The sequence below is a fragment of the Geotrypetes seraphini genome, chromosome 8 (genome assembly GCF_902459505.1).
Source record: "Geotrypetes seraphini chromosome 8, aGeoSer1.1, whole genome shotgun sequence".
In the NCBI taxonomy this organism is placed as follows: domain Eukaryota; kingdom Metazoa; phylum Chordata; class Amphibia; order Gymnophiona; family Dermophiidae; genus Geotrypetes; species Geotrypetes seraphini.
Window position 1 is genome coordinate 100,694,584 of NC_047091.1, and position 24,091 is coordinate 100,718,674.

The 24,091-nt window shown below is 41.8% G+C and overlaps 1 long non-coding RNA gene across 4 annotated transcripts in view; it reads right to left on the reverse strand.

Moving 5' to 3' along the window:
- Window positions 1–24,091, reverse strand: part of LOC117366043 — a 53,505-nt gene that overhangs the window by 18,083 nt on the left and 11,331 nt on the right. For 3 of the 4 annotated variants that reach the window (XR_004540488.1, XR_004540486.1, XR_004540487.1), the window contains exons 3-4: window positions 21,985–22,317; window positions 4,158–4,204 (exon numbers count right to left, since the gene is read on the reverse strand). This is a non-coding gene — a long non-coding RNA (uncharacterized LOC117366043). The remainder of the gene's footprint in view (window positions 1–4,157; window positions 4,205–21,984; window positions 22,318–24,091) is intronic. The other variant, XR_004540489.1, reaches the window with a different exon arrangement.

The window sequence follows — 24,091 nt, forward strand, 5'->3', positions numbered from 1 at the left end:
CCAGATTTTACTCATTAAATTTAGCACTGCAGGTCCCATAATGCATCAGGGTGGGGTTTGCCAGAAATTCATGATTGGTCTCAAATCTCCCTGTTGGAACTGGGTAACCTGGCAGCTCGAATGCTATGCCAGCTGTTCATACAGTGTTTTCAAGAGGTAGCTTTGTCATGAAGTTCACAGGAAGAAGAGGGCTGGAGCTCTAGTAGCCAGCTGGTGTTATGTGCTTTTATTTAAATTTCAAACATGGCTTTTTATTCTTTTTTATCTTCTAGCCTTGGTGTCTCAAGTAAAGAATGTGTGGAATGTCCAGTTCTCTATCAGCCAAAGATATCTGTTTGTTTTTGGAATCTGGAAATGGTAGAGTACAGGGAATTCCAGCAAGAATGGAAAAGATTAGACTAATTGTACAACGCTTAGAAATAATGTGTCTTGTTGGATTGTCACTTAGTGCAGACCAATGCAGACACCCTGATGCAGTCCCAGTTTTCACCCCAATGCATCTCTGGGATTTGTAGTTTCGTGCATTTTCTAAACAACTAGAACTGGATCAATCTTTCAGGGTTGACCAAGATCGGATGATAATCTTAAATACATGGGGATGGGAAATAGAAGAGTTAAGGAAACCATATAGATCCACGTCAAAAGAGGCAGAATGGCCCTTTCCTAATTATAATTTTCCTTGATATCTGTGCATGCAATGAGCCAATAGGAGGAGTGATAGCAAAGAAGACCTTGTTTACACCAGAGAGCTGCACGGGAACGGGGTTGTTGGGGATCCTGTGGGAATCCACCTCAGGTCCACGGGGATCTCACAGGGATGGAAAGTTCCTCTGGGCTCCCACAAAAGTGGATCTGTAGGCCACTGACTCCCTTGCCCTTAATGCTCTCCAGCTGCATTTGCTCTTCATCAACAGGATGCTGGCAGCAGTACCTATATGCTCCTGGTGGCTGAACTAGAAGCTTTCTCTCCGGCATGGGTTGCAAAGAGCACGTTGACCACTTCAACTAGAGGTATGGGGGAAGGTGCGCGAATGAAGAGACGGAATGGGAAGAGGCGGGAAGACGGAGAGGAGGAAGAGTGCTAGCACCCCTCCCCCCCCAATATGGCGCCCAGGGTGGATTGCCCCCTCATCTCCCCCCACATTACTACGCCACTGGGTCTTATTGGCAGAGATGAGTGCAGTGAAAAAATACCTCTAGTATTGGTACTTTGTACAAAAGTGAGGTTATGGAAAACATGAAAATAAGGTATTAAATACAGAGGAAACTGATTAAAGCAAGATTCATTAGCAAGCAAAAAGTCCTGGCTAATCTGCAGATATTTTCAGTTTCACACTCAACTGTATTTCTGTCTTGGGTAGGATGAAACAACCCCTTTAAAAAGTCCCTTTTAAAGGCTTTTTTATTTTATTTTTTACTGTGAGGAAAATAATTTTTAAAATTTGTGCTGCATTGAAAGAGTACTTTGTGTTCAACTGTCCCTTTCAGCTGACACTATGGCTGGAAAGGTAGAATGGGGGTAGGGTGGTTTATTACCCATTTTATACTCCAGTAGAAAAAAAGAGGGATTCAAAGAAAAGCACAAAGGGCCTTCAAGTTCTGGGTAATCCTACTTTAATGATGGACCTTATACAGGCCGTGTTTCAGCGTCTCTGCCTCCATTGGGGGTCAGAAAGTCTTGTAGTTCAGTATAAAAGATCAAAATACTGAAGTTGTAATGAAAAAAACTTTGCACAAACTGATGGAAAAGAAACACGCTCAGACTAACAGTTGATCTGGTGCCACAGAAAGCTAAGCTACACACATAGAGGGACATTTTCAATAACACATCTAAGTCCATCTTTGGATGTTTCCCAAAAGACTTCCATTAGTCGGGGCAGGGAAACGTCCATTATCGAAACCACTAGATGTCCAATTTTTTTTCAAAAATTATCTATTTATACATCTTGGCCCTTAGAATGTCTAACTTTTTTGGCCATTTTTGAATACAAAAATGTCCAAGTACAAAACGTCCAAATCAAGCCAATTTGGACATGGGAGGGACCAACATCTTAATGAACTGACCACACAGACATGGCAACTAGGCAGTGAGGCACCTTAGGGGGAATTTCACATAAAAAGTGTCAGGTACATAGTTCACCAGAACTCTTTTAGTGTATGGTGAGCACTCCAAAACTCCCCCCAAACCTACTAAACCCACCTGTCTATCATCCCAATAGCCCTTATGGCTGCAGGTGTCACTTATATGGCAGTACAGTAGGTTTTGGATGGGTTTTGGCGAGTTCACACCGAGGTCTTACAATTAAGTTCATGAACTCATCCTAGAAAAAGTGCTACTTACCTCATTGCTGAATATCACTATGGTCACCTTTGAAGCTATGCACCAACGCCAACACTTAGTCCACCCTTCAAAGCAAATTTGGAACTCTCTTTCTGGAATGGCCATCAGAGCTGTCGTCGTATTACCTTTGATGTCCTGAATGTCATAAAAATGTCTTTCTTTCAATATTTCCTTTATCTTTGGGTAAAGAAAAATCATTGGGGACCAGTTCAGATGAGTAGGGAGGGTGTTTACAGTTATTTGTTTACAGTTATTTGTTTACTGGCTAAAAACTCCCTCAAAGATAGTACCATGTGAGCTGGTACATTGTTGTGATGCAAGAGCCATGAGGGACCATTTTTGCACACATCTTTCTCATGCCAAGATTTTCAGTTAAGATTTTCCTGTTTCTCTATCGATGTTCACTTGGTCTGCTATGCTTCTCACAGTTAGCCGATGATTTTGAGGCACAAATGTTTGCAATATTTTCATCAGTTCTGTTCATTACTGGCAGCCCTGATCTCTCTTCATCATTGATGCTTTCTCTCCCTTCATAAAAACTTTTGATCCATTTGTACATTGCTGTTTTCTTAATGGCATTATCCCCATAGACTTGGACATGTCCCTAATTTCACTTCCACTCTTACCAGGTTTAACAAGAAATTTAATGTTCGTTGCTCTAGTTCAAGCTCTGACATTCTTGCGATGGCACACAAAAACACGCAACAACAATAATGAACACCACTCAGCAAGAAACCACCACAAGTCGACACGAGCACAGCTGTGAGACACTGATATACCAAGGTTATGAAACCTTACCAAGCATTTGTACAGTGCTGCCAATGTAAGCACATGGTGGCAAGTTCATGAACTTAATTGTCAGATCTCATATAGTGGGTAGCAAGGACACCTACCAGACTACTCCAGACACCTGCTTGCTGCTCTACTAGGATGTTCTATAACATCTGAAGCTGTCATAAAGACAGATAGGCACTGTTTCTTTCACATCTTTGGGGAGGGGTAGAGGGGGGATCAGTGACCACTGGAGGAGTGTGTGTGTGTGGGGGGGGGTCATGCCTTCATGCATCCAATGCTCATCTAGTCAGTTTGGGTACCTTTTTGGCACTCAGATGCTTTGAAAACAGGTCTAATGCCAAATGTCCAAATGTAGGGTTACCAGGAAGTTTGCATACAATGGAGGCAGTGTGTGCAAATAAAATTTATGCATATTCATAGTGGATATTCTAAAAACCTGACTGGCAAGGGGGTACTCCAGGACCAAGTTGAGAAACACTGGAATAGGATATGAACCTGGGTCCCCATCTCTATAGTCCACTGGACCTCTGACTAGTCTACTATGGGAACCAGAGTACGGTATTGGGGTTCAAGAAAGGATTAGATGATTTCCTGAAGGAAAAGGGGATAGAGGGATATAGATAGAGGATTACTATACAGGTCCTAGACCTGATGGGCTGTTAGCGGACTGCTGGGCGTGATGGGCCTCTGGTCTGACCCAGCAGAGGCATTGCTTATGTGCTTTAGTAGGACTGGCCATTACATCTGAAGCTATCATCCAGGCAGATATGTACTGCTTCATTTACATTTTTGGTGGGTGGGACAGGGTCAGTGACCACTGGGGGGGTATGTGGGGTCATGCCTTCATCCCTCCAGTGGTCATCTGACCAGTTTGGGAACCTCTTTGGCACTTATTTATTCTTAAAACAGGTCTAGCCCCAAACATCCAAACTGGACATTTTTTAAAATGTTTGATTATTGCAGAAAAACGTCCAAATCATAAGCCTGTCCTGATCTCACCCAAACCATACCTCCAACTTACCCCCTTCAGATTTAGACGCACTGCAGACAACCACGATAAAAATCCATCTAGAAAATGTGTTATGAAAATAGCAAATTAGCAGGGTTTGAGGAGAAAAACATCCAGCTGTATCTTTCTGCCACTTTTTGGATGGTTTTCTTATTCAAAAATGAGCCCCATTGCCTAATACATACCATCTGAACTGCTAAGCTGGCCTAGTATTGTATTAAATGTTGCTCCCCCACCCCACACACACACATTTGAACACTATGGCACTAAATAATAACAGTAGGGTGAACTTCTGCTCCAGACTTATGGTTACCAAAGCTGTTCACTTCCTAGAAGGGGATATTTGCCCCGTGCAGGTCTTTGATCTTACAGCGCATTGGTTTGTAGTCTGCCTTCTCAGGTATCAGAATGCATCAGGAAGAAAGGCTGCGGGTATAGGGGGAGGGGGAACACTGTCAAAAAACGAGGACTGGCCTAAATAGCTCCCATGCAGACTCCAGTAACTGGGTCACTCAGCAGCCCTCAATTTATTTATTTTTTTCCCCAGCGACACAATAGTGCAAGCTCTGTTATATCATCGGCAAGAAATGGTAGGGTGTGGTATGTTCTTAAAGATCTGCAGACGCCCTGGGTGCTTTGCCCCACCCCATATGTTCAACGACCTAGAAAGTACATCAATTGTGAAGTAAGCCCTGCCTTCTCATTATCTGATCGGGCTTATAAAATGAGTGCTAGCTGAAATCACTCAAGATGCAATGAGCTGAGCCAGACTCTTCCACAGTGCCTCTAAATATTCCTTGTTAAATTTAACTAGTTAAGTGCAGAGGTGTCCCTATTATAATGGTATCTCAAAGGATTACATTCGCCAAAGATTACGTTAGTCCTCTTTTTTCCCTTATAAGAGGCTGGGAGTCAACAAGTTTGTGTTGGCAAGAAATCATAAAGAGGGTGTTTTCTGGTTCAAGATGAGTGTTGGGCCAACTATGCTGGACCTTTGGAGAGAAGTTTGTATGGAGATGGATTTACCCAAGTTTGTCCGTCAAGCCCCTTCCCTTGTTTAAAAGCAGACTGAAAATCCACCTTTTTGATATAGCTTTCAATCCTTAACCCTACTCTAGAGAATGACACGGTGACAAAATTCATCACCGATCCCGTCCCCACGGATAACTGCGGGAAACCATCTTCATGTCATTCTTTAAGGAGAGGGGGAAGAATCAGAGTATGAATGGCCACAACCACTGACCCACAAGCTTTGCTGTGAAGAATACTGGTGTAGAAGGACTGAGGTTGAAATAGACACTAGAAAATGACATGGGATTATTTCCCTTGGTTATCCGCGTGGATGGGAACTGTGATGAATTTTGTCACCGTGTCATTCTCTACCCTACTCCTCTGCCCTCCAACCCAGCTCGCTGATTAACCATTCCCCTTAACTGTATCAATGACATCCTGTTTGTCTGTCTTGCCTGTTTAGATTGTAAGCTCTTTTGAGCAGAGACTGTTTTCTTATTCTTTGTGACTCTGTGCAGCGCTGCGTGCATTTGGTAGCACTATAGAAATAATTAATAGTAGTAGTAGATTTATTATCTTTTCAAACTGGAAGCTCAAGTTGATTTCCCTGCCCAAATTAGCTTACAGTTTAGTTGTACAGTGTTTGAGCCAATGGAGGGTGAGGTGGCTTGTCCAAGATCAGTAGGAGAATCGGGTTTTGAACCTCAACTTCCCACATGCACAATCTACTTTTCTAATCTACTCCTCCACTTAATTTTGTCAGATATAAGGTTAGAAATCCCAGTGACTAAACTACCTAGTTCCCTGCAGAAGGACTCCAGCTGAGCCTGACATTTCATATCTCTCCCTATGCATTCTGCTTCTTACAGGCCAAATGTGTCAGCAAGACTACAATTACCACTGCATTGTTGGGGGCCAGAGTGTCTTATTAGTTTGAGGGGCCAAACTAATCTCTGGCCATGCCCCCAGGGTTTCTAATTGCTGATGCAATGTTGGGCTAAATATTGGTAGAACCATGGCCCTTCCCATTCCATTGCCTATAGGGGAACATGCATGAGCTCCTCCCCCCTTACCACCCCCCCCCCCCAAAAACACACCAATTGCATTATGTCATGAACACGTGTAAACTATATCTGCTCCAGCAAAAACAGGGAAAAATGCTTGAATACCTGAATAAATTCATGTAAACCATTCTGAGCTCCCCTGGGAGAACGGTATAGAAAACTGAATAAATAAATAAAATCTCTCTCATGTTTATCATGGATAGCCTGTACCGACTAGCTGAGGTACTCCTGTGGAAAAGGGAGGAGAATTGGTGCTCTAGATTTCTACTTTGGCTAGATTAAGTTATTGCCTTGAGTATATTTCTACTATTTCTCAAATCAGAGGTAAAATGCTTCTTTGCTTTCTAGAGATTGTGTTTTGTAGTTGGAGAATTGTTTCCCTGATGGTTTTCTGCATGTAAGGGAGTTCTTTAGCTGGGTCTTTGTTTTCTTTGGCAAAGGACAAAAAAGAAAAAGAAACTGAATGGAAAGGGTCCTTAGGGTGAATACAAGATGTGCCTAGCCAGATCACATGTTGAGTTATATATCCCTGTACGGGATGTACTGGAAAAGCTAAGAGAGCCCAATTAAATGCTGAGTAAAGGCAGATCAGTTGATTAAGAACGTAAGCATTTTTTAGCAATAGATTTCAAGGCAGGCATTGAGGACTCAGTTGCCATGAAGCAAATGCTCTGGGTTCGCATCATTATGGGCCGTGAAATGGGCAGAAGTAGTTCATCTGGAAAATGTGGCTTTTGTACATTTTTCAGCTTTCTTGGACCTGGCATCAATACTGAAGTGAGGGTGTGGCTATATGGCATCCTTTCTTTCTGCTGAAGGATGCCAACATCTGCCGGTCACCTTTTCTTTGTTTTTCAGATCCTCGTCCTGTTTACATAACAATTATGGGATTTATAACATCTATCTTGCAATGAAAATGTGTACAATGACAGCTCAGAGAGCAAGAGTATCTCTTCTTAGTGTGCCATCGTGAATGCATAAGAAAAGCCATGCTAAGTCACACTTAGGTCCTTCAAGGCCGGCATCCAGTCACAAAGACCCAGCCGATCCTATGAAGAAAATCAAGGGGTCAATATTCATATTGATTTAAATGACTAGAAGAAATCTTCCCCTCATCCAGAGGAGTGAAATGCAAGTGAATATTCAACACCCAGTTCACTCATACAGCCATGAGAACCTGGAACCATCTTCCCACGTCTATAAGGACAAAGACAAACTACCTCACCTCAGGAAAAAATTGAATCGTACTTCTTTGATAAATTCCTTGCGCCTCTCAGTAACTCTACTTTACTGCCAAGCTATGAATCGTCATTCTCTTACCCACTTGACTTTGCTCTACGCTCCCCTTGCTTCATTCATGAATCTGACTTTAGCTCTACGCTCCCCTTATTCCATTCATGAATCTGCAATTACCATCCCCCCATTACTATTTACCCCTACCTTTTAAGCTAATGTAACCCCCTCTTCACTCTTTCTACCAGCAACTTAGTATCTGACACTCACTGATGTGATGTAACCACCTCCCCTGACTTCTTTATAGACCTCGCAACTTGTAAATCGCCAAGAACCTGTACTGGATAAGTGCGATACAGAAATTCAGATTGGATTGGAAGAGGCCTCACCCCCCACCAGCCTCAACATGCTTGGTTACTGCCTAAGCCGAATTGGCTATTTTGGTGGTGATTTGCGGGTGAAATCAACACTTAAGCAGTTAAGTACCGGTAATATTATTCAGTGCTTAATTGCAGAAGGTAACTGCATAAAAACATAAGAGTTGCCAAACTGGAACAGACTGAAGATCCATCCAGCCCAGTATCTTGATTCCAACAGTGACCAACCCAGGTCACAAGTACCTAGCAAGATCCCAAAGAATAAAACAGATTTTATGCTGCTTATCCTAGGAGTAAGCAATGAATTTCCCCATCTTGATAATGGCTTATGGACTTTTCTTTCAGAAAATGATCCAAACCTTTTTTTAAACCCTGCTAAGCAAATTGCTTTCACCACATTCTTTGGCAACAAATTGAAGAGTTTAATTACACATTGAGTGAAGTAATATTTTCTCCAGTTTGTTTTAAATCTTCTACTATTTAGCTTAATTGGATGCCCTCTAGTCCTAGTATTTTGGGAAGGAGTGAACAAGCAATTCATATCTACCTGTTTTACTCCGCTCAGTATTTTATAGGACCACATCAAACTGTTCTATCTTTATGTAGTTCATTTTTGAGGTTAAATGCCTAATATTTCACTTAACTGCATATATGTTAGCCATCACATATGCCCAGATATATGGTGCCCAGTGTTAAATATTCTGGTATAAAGCCAGCAGTGGCCAAAAAATGCTGATTGCTACCGGCTAAATATCTACCCCAAAATTTCTAATAGCTTATTTTCAAGGATAAAGCAATGGCTGCCCCAACACTACTGGAAAATAATTTATGGACTTTTCATCTAGGAACTTGTCCAATATTTATTAAGCCCTGCTACAGAGAATTGCCTTGCAGTAGATTCCACAGCTTATGTGCTACATGAAAAAAATGCTTTCTACAATACTTTCAGTCTTTTTGGTTGTTAATTTCATAGAATATCCTCTTGTCTGAAAGGTTAAATATATGTTCCACTCCATTTGTAATTGTATAAACCTCTCTTACATCCTTTTCAGTTTTCTCTTCTCCATGCCAAAGAGCACTAACCTGTTTAGCCTTTCTTCATGAGAAAAGTATGCTTTGAGGACTCATTAGTTTATCTGTTTGGCATAAATATATTATATAGAACGAGAACATTCTGTTTATCAAGTCAAAAATCAGCATCTCACTGCCAATGTGCTGCCTCCTCCTCATCGGCCCCTGCAAATACTTTCCTCCCTTTTTCTCTCTGGCAACTTTTTGCCTTCTTTTTGTTTCACTAAGCACAGCTAGCTCAAAAGTAGAAATATACATAAATTAATTGCTGCACTTCCAGTCATAGGGCATGGTAAATGCATGCTAGTTGATAATATGCACACCTTCTCTGTCTCCCTATAGACCTGTTTTTCAGGGCTTTATGGTAAGTATTTCAAGGTTAAAGGTTAACTGGAACCAGGGCTAAGATCTAGCATTATGATTACATGAAGTTACAGAGTAATACTTTAAAACCAATAGGAGGAAATATTTTTTCACTCAGAGAATAGTTAAGCTCTGGAATGCGTTGCCAGAGCATGTGGTGAGAGTGGTTAACATAGCTGGTTTTTAAAAAAATGTTTGGACGAGTTCCTGGAGAAAAAGTTCCTGTTGAGACAGACATGGAGGAAGCCACTGCTTGCCCTGGATCAGTGGCATGGAATGCTGCTACTATTTGGGTTTTTGCCAGGTACTAGTGACCTGGATTGGCCACCGTGTGAATGGGCTGCTGGGCTAGATGGACCAGTGGTCTGACTCAGTAAGGCTTTTCTTATGTTCTTATGTTCAAAATTACTTAATATCCCTGCCCCCCTTCCATCTCCAATCTGGTCATTGCTGTAATAGTTCTGGGCTAGGGGCAAGGCCAAATTTATGTATAAACTAGACAAGGTTTTTGACCTATGATTAGATTGAGTTGGTGATTGCAGTACAGCTAAAAGATCTTACATAGAAGCAGTCTGTTCCACTCAATGAGGTATTTTTTCCTCCTCTATCATGTATTTGTTATAGCTGGATTGATTGGTCTAGTTCCACTATATGGTACATATTCACAATATACCTTCAAGTGGGTCCTATTTTTCCCAATTGTTTTCATTTGTAAATTAGACAAGCTACAGCTTAGGACCTTATACTATACTACCCTGTTTCCCCGATGATAAGGCAGGGCCATCAAATAAGACAGCCCCCCCTTTTTAGAAAAAAATGTAAAATAAGGCACCCCCCCCCCCCGCAAATAAGCCACCCACCGATACCTGCGCTTACCCGAATCAGGTGGTACGGTGGGTGACTCCGTGTGGTCCCTCCGTCTACCGTATTTGCCTCCATGGCTGCGTGCCGCGCCTCGTCATGAAGTGAAGAGGAGGAAGTGACAGGACTGCAGCGCGCGCACGTGACTCCGCGCAAGGAAACACAGGCAGCTTCCCTCATCCCTCCCTAACGGAGACTGCAGGAGTTTGTTCACGGCCAGAACATCCAAAAGTGAAACATGCAGACAGGTTTCTTTTGCTGTGAGCAATACCACTTACTGTATATAAAGCCTGTTTAAAATGCATACGGTATATAAACAATGGTTTCACATTGTCAAGTCCCCTCTGATGCTGCACTACAGAATAATCTCTTTACTGTGTTTTCCTGATGGAGAACATTGGGGACATTAAATGGTACACTATATGGTATGATGGATAAAGCTGGCCATACACGGTACGATTTTTCGGCCGACCGATTCTTCAGCCGTCAAATAAGACAGCCCCCCCTTTTTAGAAAAAAATGTAAATAAGGCATCCCCCCGAAAATAAGCCCTAGAGCATATTTTGGCCTTCCAAAAAAAATAAGACAGTGTCTTACCATCGGGGAAACAGGGTAGCATGGAAAACTAAAATGTACTTCCTACTTATTTGAGATGGCATCTTAAATATTACAACTTAAGGAACAAAATACACATAAATCCAGCCTGCCAGACACCAGTTTCTTCTGGAATATTGCAGTTGTGGTCACTGGATTAATATATCAAGTGTTACCCTTAAACTAGGTTTTCTGCTGTCCTGCTCTATGATGTCATTAAAAACAAAAAATGTTTTTAATGTTGTGTTTTATGGGGAAACGTCCTAGATCTGTTCTGCATCCATTGTTGGGGAAGGGTCTGGAGCTTCTGTGAATGCAGACTATGGTAGCAGTTCTATCTATTGACACCAAGATTTAGGTGCCCCCATGTCATGATCTTGATGCCAAGATTCCATTCTAGAATACTGGCATGCCTAACGTTAGACACCAACAATTACGTCAAGTTAATGGCAGTCATAACTATTGTTATCTAAGTGTGTTCTGAAGTATGTGTGGAGGGGCATTTTTGAAAAAAATGTAAGTCCAACTTGAACATTTCCAGCTGAATGTCCAAAGTTGGAGGAACAAAAATGGCCATTTTCAAATGGCAAACTGCTGGATGTCCAAATATATACAGTATAGTATATATTTTTTGAAAATCATCTACTTGGACATCTTGGCCACTGGGATGTCGAATTCTGACCATTTGGATGTGGGTTGGGCCAGCATAGTAATGGACTGGCCACATAGACATCCCGACAGAGCACTGCTGTGAATTCCACATAAAGGGTACTAGCTGAATACCTCAATAACACACAAACTTCCACAGGAGGTAGACTAAACTAATAAATTATATAAGCAATTTCATATTCAATGCTCAGGCATTATAGGGATATTCAGACATCCACCTCAATATTATAACTTATGGTGGAAGAGATCCTCATTACTCCCAACCTGGCTATTTTTCATATTATTTTGTTTTCTTTTTTACTCATACTTTTTTCAACTATATTTTCTCTTGTTCTCTTATTTTCTTATTCAACTCAATAAATAGTCATTTCATAATACATATATTTCCCAGCAACATTAATTGATATGAAGCCGGACTTAGCTGTAAATTTGTAGTTATAGTTCTTATCCCCTTCATATCCCCTTGCCGACACGTTTCGCAAATACTTCATCAGGACGGGGATTCTTAATTTATCATTTCTGCTTACTTCTCATAGCCGCTATCGTATCAAAAAGTTATAATACTGAGGTGAATGTCTGAATATCCCTAAAATGCCTAAGCATTGAATCTGAAATTGCTTATATAATTTATTTGTTTAGTCTATCTGACCACTCCTGTCCAATCTTCACTGGCTCCCAGTGATTTCCAGAATCCATTTCAAATGCTCCTGCCTGGCTTTTAAGATCATTCACGGCATCCTTCTTCCCCTAATCCCACTATCCTTTAACTGCTCGAGTCCTGACTCCACCAGACCCGCCCAAAGATATAAACTATCCTTCCCCTCTCTACGCGGTATTCTCTATGCAGGTAAACTGGGAAAATCTCTTCTCTTCAAAATCACAGATCTCTGGAATGACCTTACTATCCCGCTGCGGAATCTGGGCTCTCTCCAACTATTCCACAAGCAACTGAAAACTTGGCTCTTCCCTAACATGTAATTCTATTTTCCCCCTTACTCTTCCATTCTATATATAAGCTCATGTAAACCTTTTCCTTTCTCTCCTTATATTTTAAGTTCTTGTAAACCGTGCCGAGCTCCACTTCCCTGGAGACGATGCGGTATATAAACTTAAAGTTTAGTTTACCTCCTGTGGAAGTTCGTGTGTTATTGGTCTGAAAAAAAAAGTGGATCATTAGAGCTGTATATCTCACCATAACCCCCTTATAATTTATGGTGAGCCCCCTAAAACCTATTATACCCTCCTGTATACCACCCCAATAGTACTTATGGCTGCAGATAGTATAATAGGTTTTGGGTGGGCTCACACGTTCTATAATAAATGTAGTGGTTAAGGTGGCTTATAGGCCTAGGTCCTCCTCTATGGTTCACTAGCCCACCCACCAAGCGACTTAAGACACCTGTGTGCAGCTCTACTAGGCATCCCCATACCAGATGGTGCTGTTTTAGAAACAGGTATGTACCTTTTTGTTCTCATTTTTGTGTGGTGGAAGGGAGTCAATGAGCACTGGGGAATGTGGAGGTTTCTTACCTTGATGCATGCAGTGGTCCTCTGGTCATTTTGGGCACCTTTGTAGCTCTTAAACACTTCTAAAACTGATCTAGTTCCAAATGTCTAAGTTCTGTCCAGGATGTCTTGGAAGATGTTTGATTATATTGCTGCAAGACGGCCATGTCTAACCTGCCCTTGGGAACGCCCAACATAGCAAGCCTCCATCACACCATTGTGTGCTCTGGACGCACAGAGGCTGGGACACCTCACTAGACATCCAGAAGGATGGTTTTGATTATCAGCACTTGGATGTCCTGGCGATTAGAATATCCAAGTGCCGATTTAGGATGCTTTTTGGACGTCTTTAAATATGAGCCTGATAGCCTATAACGGTGATCTTTAATAATTTTTAAGTCAGGGCTACTTTGGATTCAAAAAGCTAAAGGAGAGCCTCCAATATCTTCCCATGTGGGGCCACAACACTGTTGACCAGCATGTCATACATATTGATTAGCATGTCATTCATATCCAATAGCCTACCTTCAAACTTTTCATTGAGGACTAGAGTATCCTTAAGGGGGAGAGCATTCCCAAATGCATTTTCTTTGTCTATTAAGAAATGTCTTGCTCTTCAAGCATGTGGCTCTTCCCCTATCCAACTCACCCTTTCTGTCATGAGCTAGTTAAAGAGACAGATAATAACAGGGGGGAAAAATGGGAAGTCGATGGGAGCGCCATTGGCCCCTGGGCCTTGCATTGAAGAACACTGGCCTATAATATTCTATAAGGCATGAGCCTATCTCAGAGACGCAGCCATGACCCACCCTCACACTTAAGTTCTAAGCAATTTTGGTGTATATATTACAGAATAGTTCTTAGGCATATAAATGCCAATTACTAGAGCCAATCACATGCATAAGAACCAGCATTCTATAACGTGTATGCACAAGGCATCTATTTTTAGGTGTTAATTTATAAATTGCCCTTTATATGTTTGGATTTAATACTTTATTGGGAGCACTTGTGTGTTGGGGGACTAAGGCTCAATATATAGCTGAAAAGTTCAATTTCTTCACTTCACATAGTAACATAGTTACTGCCAGGCCACCATTGGACAACCTCTACCACTGGAAGGGCTTGGGGACTCCCACAAGCCATAGCAGCAGATGGTGTCACAATTTTTTTATTTTGGGGGGGAGGACCCAAGACACCTCCCCCCCCCCCTAGTGGCTATGCCACTGGCCTACAGACACTGAAGCCTGCACTGCTGCTCTCGCTGTAAATTTTTGATGGAAGTAGGGCAGCTGAATCTTGGGCAGGTGACAGCTTTTTTTTTCTTTCAAAAAGTTGGCGGCACTAGACACTGCCTACGCAGGTTTCCCAATGTGTGGAGCCCCAATTCTAGGATCACACTAGAGCCCTTTTGTATGGCAATGTAGAGCACTTGCCACCTTAGCTACAAGTGCAGCCGACAGATGAATTTTCATGGGGAAACAGCACCAAATCTACAGTATGAGCCGATGCAATCCTGCTTCTATAAGTGTGCGCAAAAAGAAGAATTTAGAAGGGAATGCAATTGGCTTTCTTCATTTTAGCTCTTCTTTAGGTAAAGTTTGAATTATTTTGCACACATCTGCCTGAAGAGATGGGTCTCCTGCTCATGTTTCTAGAGTCACACTCCTCTCTGAGGCGTGCATGCAGAACCTACCTCCAAGTGCATAATTCTGCAGCAATACAAGTGCAGAGTGATAGGACATTCATCTTATTCAGAAGACATAACTGTGATAGATAAAAGTGAAAGATACATAAGCAAGTTGCAGATAAGCACAGGACACATCTTCTATAAATTAACCACCCATGTTTCAGTTTGAATAAATACAAAGCAGATGGCTACAAGGGAGGAGGTGAACTGTGCAAAGGATATCATCATTAATGAAACAGTCATCTGGAGAGCTTTACCAACTCCATCTTGTGGATTTTATCCAGTACTGGCTATGAAGCTCTCAACAAATTCAGTAGATAGCAAGAGTTGCCCATAGTAATACTTTAGCTATATTCATTAAATTGTTGTTTGTTTTTTTATAGTACCAACACTATAATGCAAATACTTAATTTTCCTCTATAATAAACATGCCCAATGGTTAGTATTATAGGGGCACCAGATGGCTTTCATACATGCCTACAGAAGAAGGGCTGGTCCTTATTTCTCTTTAGTGAATAATAGTGATGAAACCAGCAGTGGATTTGGCTTATTCACCTGAAGCAGTTGACAGTGCTACTAGGTACAGCGGTAACAGAACTACCTCCTTTCTTTTTTTAGATCACTTTTCCTCTACATCAAGGGTGTCAAAGTCCCTCCTCGAGTCAGGGTTTTCAGGATTTCCCCAATGAATATGCATGAGATCTATTTGCATGCACCGCTTTCATTGTATGCTAATAGATCTCATGCATATTCATTGGGGAAATCCTGAAAACCCGACTGGATTGCGGCCTGCGAGGAGGGACTATGACACCCCTGCTCTACATCCTTGCATGCACTTTACACTCCTCACAGGAACATTAACTCATTATCCTGAAGCATCTACAAATTCACTCCCACCCTGCATCGGCTCATACTTCACGGTATAGCGGTATATAAGAAATAAATTATTATTATTACTTGTTTCTCCATCATCGCCCCTACTCATTGGATTTGCTGACTAAAAAGTCTACAGACCTACCTGATGTCTTGGAAGATGTTTGATTATATTGCTGCAAGACGGCCATGTCTAACCTGCCCTTGGGAATGCCCAATATAGCAAGCCTCCATCACACCATCGTGTGCTCTGGACGCCCAGAGGCTGGGACACCTCACTAGACATCCAGAAGGATGGTTTTGATTATCAGCACTCGGATGTCCTGGCGATTAGAATATCCAAGTGCCGATTTAGGATGCTTTTTGGACGTCTTTAAATATGCCCCTGTCTGCAACCTCTGACAGCGGGCCCTTCACTACATTAATGTTTGCTGCTTTTGTTTCCTCCCTCCCTTTTATCACTTAGCTTATAATTATTTCCTGTCCTTCTCTTTCCCCTGCACCCGTTTAAAGTGACTATTTTTATTTATTTATATCCTTTTCTATCTTGTTCTCCCCAAAGAACTCAGAATGGGTTACAGGTTGACATACATATTATACAGTTAACAGGTTACAATTTGCCATAGTACAAGTTTTACAGTACAAGTTTTTTCCTAATTCGACACATAGTAGGGATCTAATACCAATAAGCTAGGTCTCTTATGTGGTTTTTCCATTATTTTGTTTTACTTTTATAAATTGCTTAATTATTGATTTTACAAGTTTATTAAAAAAAAAATTTGATATACCGCTTAATCAGGTTTCAAGGCAGTTTACATATTTAAAACAAAAGGGGATACATAAAAGCCCGGACTCTATAAACGGCGGTCCTGATTGTAGGCAGCAGTAGGCATCCTACTCCTGTCTAATCAGCCAATCAGGACGCACGTTCTTTTTTTTTTTTTTTTTTTTTTAAAAAGCTCCCGAGGCAGGCCGCCTAAATTGGAGGCACCTCTGAGAGCCTAGGGAGCCTAAGGCTAGGCGAGAGCATGGTTTACCCCGGAACTACTAGGTGGCCATACTCGTCTCCCTAGTCCAGCGGGAGATGTGTACAATTTAGGCCAGCAAAATGCTGGCCTACATTGTAAGTAGACGCGACTGCTAAGCTTATCGTGGCAAGGGATCTCTCTGCCGCGATATGTTTAACAGCTGCGGCCGCCAGGCCCCCCACCCCTGAACGAACACGGCAGGAGGGATGCCCAATCCCTCCTACCAGAACATCCTGCCTTGAAGATCGCAAGCAGGAGGCTGCCCAATCCCTCCTGCTGGAACACCCCCACCCACCCTAGAGATTGCCACCAGAAGGGTGCCCAATCTCTCCTGCCAGACTCCCCCCCCCCTGTGTGGATCCCCCCGCCCTCCCTGGAACCCCCTGCTAACTTTTGATGATGGACGGATGGAAGGGTCTTCCCACCATCAGGATGGCAGACCCGCCTCTGTCAAAATGAGGCGGGCCTGCCCCTTCCCGGTGCATCGTGGGATGCACCAGGTAGGGGCCTAAGGCCTCCTATGGGCGGGTCCTTAGGCACATAGGCCAATCGGAATCTTAGGCCCCTCCCTGGTGCATCCCACAATGCACTGGGAAGGGGCAGACCCACCTCATTTCAACAGAAGCGGGCCAGACGGCTGGACGGTGGGAAGATCTGTCCAGTCAGCCATCATTAAAAGTTAGCAGGAGGGGGGTCCAGAGAGTGGAGGTGGATCCACACATGGAGTGGATCATCGGGGGGTTGGTCCCTGCATGGGGGGGTTCGTTGGGTTATCTATGGTGGGGGGTGGGAGTTTCCGGCAGGAGGGATTGGGCAGCCTCCTACCGGCAATCTTCAGCGGGGAGAGTGGGGGTGTTCTGGCAAGAGGGATTGAGCATCCCTCCTGCCATGTTTATTCAGGGGGGGACTGGCGGCCACAGCCGCGGCTGCTAAACTTATCGTGGCAGGGAGATTCCTTGCCGCGATAAGCTTAGCAGCCGTATCTACAATAACCCGATTCTCTAACTGGCATCTGTAACATGGACGTCAGTTAGAGAATTGGGTTTACCTTAGGTGACCCTAGGCCCAATTTTATATAGGATGCCCGTCGGCTTCTGAGACTGGGCGTCCTATACAAAATCCGGGCCAAAATGTATAAATAATCAAACGAACGAACCACAGATAAACATGAACTACAAAATAAAACAGAGACTGGAACTGGGACGAAAGGAAAAATGTTGAAGAACTACATTATTTGGATAGAAAAGAACAATTAGGGAAGAGCATAAGGTAGGGAAAACGTAGAAACTGTGGTAGGGCAGGTCTAAAATGCATGTAAAACATCATTAAAAGGACAATCATGTCAAAGGCATCTTTGAATAAGAATGTTTTTAAATTAGATTTAAAGGTGTTTAGTGAGGTATTTTCTCTTAAGTGATTAGGAGGTGAGTTCTACAGCATAGGGGCAGTTACAGAGAAAATATTAGTTCGCATAGTGTTAATATGTCTTAAGGATGGGATTGAAAACAAGTTTTGATTAACTGATTGGAGGGAACGTTGCGAAGAATATGGAATCAGGAGTCTATTGATGAATTCTGGTTGACCAGTAGCTCTAGTTTTGAAAGACAATAACATAATCTTGTACATTATTCGATGTTCTACTGGTAACCAGTGGGCGTTAATCAATAGGGGGGTAACATGGTCAAACTTTCTAGTGTTGGCCATAATTTTGATGGAAGTGTTCTGTACAATTTGTAAGCGTCTAATTTCTTTCTTGGTTATTCCTTTATATAGGGCATTACTGTAGTAAAGGCATGAGATTACTAGCGAATGATTAAGGATGTTTAGTGAAGAAGAGTCTAGCAGTTTGGCGAGTGATTGTATCATACGTAAACAAGCTAATGCTCATGATAAGATAATTTTCCGTCAAAGACTTAATACGTAGTTGGTACTGTTTGTATTGGGGTAGATTTAAGTTCGATGGGACTGGACAAAGCTAGCCCATCCTTGATGGGGAAAATCATCATTTTGGATTTGCTGATGTTAAGAGATAACATATTAGTATTCAGCCAGTTGCTAATTTTCTCTAATTTTTGATTGATAATAGTAATGTCATCAGGATTATCAAGATTGATAGGGTGAGTTAACTGTATACCATCCACATAAGCAAATACGCTAAAATTAACGGATTGGCCTAGTGTTATTAATGGAGCCATGAAAATATTAAATAATAATAGGGAAAGTATTGATCAGGACATTATGGAACAGATAGGTTTGCAACAGCACTGAGCAATCAGCACTGTGAAAGGATACTGTTCTCTTCCAGCACATAAGAACATGAGCAATGCCTCTGCTGGGTCAGACCTGAGGTCCATCACGCCCAGCAGCCCGCTCATGAAGCGGCCCTATAGGTCCTGGACCTGTGCAGTAATCCTCTATCTATACTCTTCTATCCCCTTTTCCAGCAGGAAATTGTCCAATCCTTTCTTAAACCCCAGTACTGTACTCTGTCCAATTACGCCCTCTGGAAGCGCATTCCAGGTGTTCACCACATGTTGGGTAAAGAAGAACTTCCTAGCATTCGTTTTGAATCTGTCCCCTTTCAACTTTTCCGAATGCCCTCTTGTTCTTTTATTTTTTGAAAGTTTGAAGAATCTGTCCCTCTGTACTCTCTCTATACCCTTCATGATCTTGTAAGTCTGTATCATATCCCCTCTAAGTCTCCTCTTCTCCAGGGAAAAGAGACCCAGTTTCTCCAATCTCTCAGCGTATGAAAGGTTTTCCATCCCTTTTATCAGACTTAACTGCATGACAGCATGAGTTGTTAATCTAGTGCTAATTCCGCAGCAAACCAGCCAGTTTGTTAAAAGATTAGGTCATGTAATATATGCAGTTGACAGCAACTTCTTCAGAAGCTTCTGAAAACTATGATTTATTAAACTGCAGCGAGAATCTACACAATGCTGACAACTGCCAAAAGAGGGGCAGATGAATTCAGGTGGCTGGCTTTACACAGCACTGATGTAAGGCAGAGCAAGGGCAGGACCTCTGAGTTAATGGATTAACAACACCACCATCTTCAGCACAATGGCACAGCAAACTGTGGTAAGACCACTGGTTAGGAAGAGTCCATCAGAAAATGACTTAGAATATGAACTGCATTGCTCACAGCCAGAGCTGGCATAAATGAGTAATGGGCAGTCTTGGACAGTTTCTGTTTTTTGTTTTTTTTTTTTTAATCATTGTTGATTTTCAAACTTTGGCAGTGCAATACAATTAATTGAACATAAAATACTGCATAAAACGCACTATTAACTACACAAGTAATACATAAAACAATCATTTTCTCCCATCCTCCTCCCAATTATTAATACAATAAGACATATGATGTGATTACAATATTATAATTAAGTAATTTAAATACATTTCTCTCCCCCCACCCACCCACCCTGGATGTGTAAGGAAATCTAAGAAAAGGAAAGATACATGACCCTTATTGCAAGGTAACAAATGTATTCAATGGGTTCCACACTTTATTAAATGAACTACTAAACCCCATACATTCCGCATTCATTCTCTCATATTTATATATATTTATAAGTCTTGGGCAATTTCATGTTGATGGAACATGCTGGTCCAGTACTAGGTTCTCTCAACCATCTCAGGATTTAGAGTTCTGGTTTCCCTAGAAAACAACTGTCCTGCATCTCCACGCATGGCAACACAGTATAACCTGGGTAGCCGTTACTCGTAGTTCCCTTCTACCCCCTCATACATTAACAATGCACACACAAACATCACCAATGATATTTGGGATACAAGGCCACAGCTTAGAGGAGAGTGTGATGTAGTGGTTAGAGCTACAGCCTCAGCACCTGAAGTCATGGGGGTCAACCCCATGGTGCTCCCTGTGACCCTGGGCAAGTCACTTAATCCTCCACTGTCCCAGGTACATTAGATTGTGAGCCCACTAGGATAAATAGGAAAAATGTTTGAAGTACCTGTATGTAAACCGCTTTGAGTGTGGTTGTAAAATTACAAAAAGGTGGTATACAAGTCCCAATCCCTTTCCCTTTATTAGGTGCACATGTCCATTCAGTTCCCGAGTCAAGCCCCTGCAATTACCTCAGCTAGAATGCCAGCCCTCAGCCCATCACTCCAATTAGTTAGGCCAATGCCCTGAGCAGTGTGGCCCTGCTCTCCAGCCTGCAGCCCGAAGGTTTGCATCTCCACCCAGCCATTGGGTGGATCTGACCTTCCACCTCTTAGTTGCCCATGCCACTGCAGATTGACCATAGGTACTACTCTCAGTGGCTCAAGGAACTCTGCCAACTTGAACCCCATCCATGCCTTCCCAGATATGCAGCGAGTCAAGGGTGGAGGACGAGAGCAGGAACAGGAAAGAGGATGAGCCACCTGGCGTTTTCCCTTTTAACCCTTTATCTGCAGCAACCTCCTGGCAGGTCAGTGTCTGTCTTTGATCTTCTCTGGCCAATTGTCCACCTGAAAGAGCAACCACTCTTGCGCTGTAGCTGAAAGGGAGGAAGGTGAAGGAAGAATGCCCTTCTCCTTCTTCCCTCCCTTCTGTTTGTAGGATTTCTGGTAACTCTACAGATGATGTGTATGTGTAAAAAAATGTGTCAACTCTTCAAACACTATAATATCCCAGAATCTTAGGTAAAAACAGAAAAAAAGGCTAGCCATGCTAGTTGGGGTGGGGTAACAGAGCTGGAGGAGATGGATCTTTGAGCTGCTAGGAACAGAGTGTACCAAATAGTGCAACATGCTCCAGCTCTCAGTGGCCTTGGCTCAATCAGCTAGCATGCTTTAGTTCAGCCAGAAACAAGGAAATGTATATTAAAAAAAAAAAAAAATCCCCCGAAGACTTTTTGGCTCCCCACATCTGCTAAAAAGTGCACACCCATGGCAGCTGTCCTGCCCATTCTGCACGAAGGAACGAAAGGCTTAGAGCCAGAAAGGACAGTGTGTCTCCACCCTTATTGAGAAACTAGCAAAGGATTTCTGAGACCCAGGCTTTAGTGCACTACAGTTATTCTAGGCAGGGCCAATGTTCCTCTCTTTCAAATAGGGGTGGTCGCATCCTTCTCCCCATAATTCTTGTGGAATTAAAAACACAATTCCTGAATTGTATACCATCTGTCACCCTCACTATCATGTACATATGAAGTTTCTTTTTATGCTAATTTTTTTTTTTTAAATTTAAAAACCAATAAACAAATACACAGCAAACTGTTTCAAATATATGTTGGTATCTATATTAAACAATATAAATACCTACCAATATCCCCAGCCATCCCTACCTTGAACTTCTTCCCTTGATCATTAAATAAAAGAAAGAAAAAAACATGAAAGGGTAAGAATCAAGGACACTATTACTAGATCAAAATACGACAGATGTGGAGTTTGTTCTTATCCCCTTTTTAGTATTAAAACTACCAAGACTTGTTCATGAACATTATATTTCTACCCCCCTCTCTCCCAAGGACCTCATGAAAGGCTTACCTCATAATCCAAAAAAGTAACAACCAAGCCAAATTCGATTCAGAACCAGGCTTCAAGAAATGCTGATCCTCAGATGCACCACTCCACGTTCAAACCTTATCATAACGTTAAGCTTGATGTGCAGAATCTTCCCTGGATCAATATATTATAATTCATAATAGCTTTAAATATTTTATATATAAATTGCATATAAGTTAACTATTCAAGTGTTATAAAGTGCTAACGTTTAAATAAATATTTAGTCAAAACGACTTAGCTTTAATTGTGTGGTCGTTGTAGGGACTTCTTGTGCCAACATGTTTCGCGATGAAATGCTTTATCAAGGCTGGGTCCCTGTCAAGAAACACAGCCAAATAATCAGGGCACACATCCTTAGCTCCTAAAATCACTTCATAAACTATCATAACTCATAACCTCTCATTGCTTATCTAATAATATAACGCCATCGATCTTGACCACTAACTTTTTACCAAGTAAAGATGGCGGCGGTTTGATCCTCTCCCTATTTAACTCCCCCATAGGAGACAATTGAGAGGGACGTGCTGACGTCATCCCCCCCCCAAAAAAAAAAATAATGCTGACTCGTGGGAGGAACAATTCTTAAAGCTATCCCTGCCTCACTGAAACGTAATGAAGGGTATTTCCATCACAAAATATATAATATAATGTTCATAAATGGATAAGCTCCCCCTCATAATCCAGCATATCCCCTTCAATTCCTATTTTACCCCAGAAGAAAAAAAAATAATAATTCCCTACACTGCTTACTCACACCACTCCATATGGAAGGAGGCCAGAAGGAGAATAGAAAGTTACACTTCTCTACACACTAAAGGGTGTTAAGAATGGACCTGCGGTCTCTAGAAGATAAAGACTGAATATAAAGGTCCCACACAGAGAGAAACAATATTTGACTTTTAGATGAAGTCCTGGCACCAGTGTGTTCAAAGTGTGGTATCCCCCAGGGTTCTAACCTGTCACCCTTACTGTATAACATTTTTTTGGCTCCTCTCTTGACACTTGCCCAATCTATAGGATTTACCATATTTGCATATGCTGATGATATTCAATTGGTTCATCCAATAGACCTTAACAACCCTAAAAAAGTACTTGGTATCAACCAAAAGCTCACAAAAATTCATGGTTGGCTTGATGCTAATATGTTAGCCCTAAATGTCAGCAAAACAAAGGTTATCATCTTTCCAGTAAAAGAGGGCTAATCCCTTACAAAGCCAATCTCAATCTCAACTTCTCCTCTGCAAATAGTTCCCACCCTCAAACTTTTAGGTGTCACATTTGATACAAAACTAACATATCATAACCAAATTAGTACAGTTATTCGTAGCTGTTTTCAAAGATTGCGAAAGATCCGCTCGCTCTCTAAGTTACTTAACTCTCAATCCATTATTATCTTAATTCATTCATTGATAATTTCTCACCTAGACTACTGTAATTCCCTCTATAAAGGAATAACACAAAAAGAAATTAGGCATCTGCAGATTGTGCAGAATACAGCTATTAAGGTTATATTTAAGGCCAAAAAATATGACCACGTCACACCGTTATTTATCAAGGCCCACTGGCTTCCTATAGAACACAGGATAGCAAACAAAATCCTTCTGTTAACATTTAAAATCCGTTCTTCCAATACCTCTGCTTTCTTGAATAGAGTACTGATTCCTCATGATCCGTAAAAAACCCTTCGCTTCATTTTCCCAAACCCTCTTGCTGTACCTTCCCTGAGACATATTAACACAATGCAACCATACATTTTTTCAGTTACCGCTCCCACTTTGTGGAACGCCGCTCCAAAGTATTTAAGAGAAGACATGACTATTTTAGACTTCAAGTCTAATCTCAAAACCTACCTATTCAAGGACGCTTTTAACGTTTAACCGTCCTGTTAAGGAGGCTTTTTATTCTCTCTGAACATGATTGATTCATGTGATATCTGCTCCCCTCCTATTGTCCGTTCCACTTGTTCTTTCTCTTTAAATAATGTAGTTCTACCGCCTCCCTTCTGTACCAGTTTGTCTGTCAGTCTTGTACTGTTAAGACTTTGTACGATATACCTTTGTTGTACCCTGCATTTTTTAAACACTTGTAC